General features: G+C 41.9%; 1 non-coding gene across 1 annotated transcript; it reads right to left on the reverse strand.

Annotated features, from left to right (window-relative positions):
- Window positions 1-257: 257 nt before the first annotated feature.
- LOC127108623 (small nucleolar RNA R71) lies at window positions 258-364 on the reverse strand. The gene has a single exon (XR_007796149.1). It is a non-coding gene; the product is annotated as a small nucleolar RNA R71 (small nucleolar RNA).
- Between the last annotated feature and the right edge of the window lie 431 nt (window positions 365-795).

Here is a 795-nt window from a genome sequence, read left to right on the forward strand (position 1 = left end):
AGGCAGTGCAACAAAACCAATTCTCTGGAAATCCTACCGAGGATCCAAACCTTCATTTATCCGTATTTGTCCAATACGCTGATACTGTTAAAGCTAATGGTGTCACTTCAGAGGCAATTAGACTTCGTCTTTTTCCTTTCTCATTAAGAGATAGCGCTAGAAGATGGCTTCAGTCTCTCCCTTCCAACTCTGTCACCACATGGAACGAGTTGAAGAAAGTTTTTCTTGCCCGATATTTTCCGCCAAGCAAAACAGCTATGTTAAGAGCCCAGATAAATGGATTTAAACAGAAAGATAACGAGTCTCTTTTCGAAGCATGGGAAAGATACAAAGACATGATGAGACTTTGTCCACACCATGGTTTAGAAGACTGGTTAGTAATTCACACATTCTATAATGGTCTCTTGTACAACACAAGGTTAACAATAGACGCCGCTGCAGGTGGTGCACTAATGAACAAACCTTATGCTGATGCTTACCAGCTTACCGAAAGCATGGCCCAAAACCACTATCAGTGGGGAACCGAACGAACAATGGTGGAAAAACCTCAAACGAAAAACGGCATGTACGAGATAAGTAACCTTGATCATGTTAATGCAAAAGTGGATGCTCTGGTCCAGAAAATTGAAAGTTTAAATGTATCACCTCCAACCGCCGTGGTTGCTATAACTCAGAATTGCGAAGTCTGTGGAATCCAAGGTCACACTCCTACAGATTGTCAACTCTTAACAGGAATCCAAGCAGAACAAGTAAACTATGCTCAAGGAAGCCCCTACTCGCATACCTATAACTCAA

The sequence above is a fragment of the Lathyrus oleraceus genome, chromosome 7, assembly GCF_024323335.1.
Source record: "Lathyrus oleraceus cultivar Zhongwan6 chromosome 7, CAAS_Psat_ZW6_1.0, whole genome shotgun sequence".
NCBI classification, from domain to species: Eukaryota; Viridiplantae; Streptophyta; class Magnoliopsida; order Fabales; family Fabaceae; genus Lathyrus; species Lathyrus oleraceus.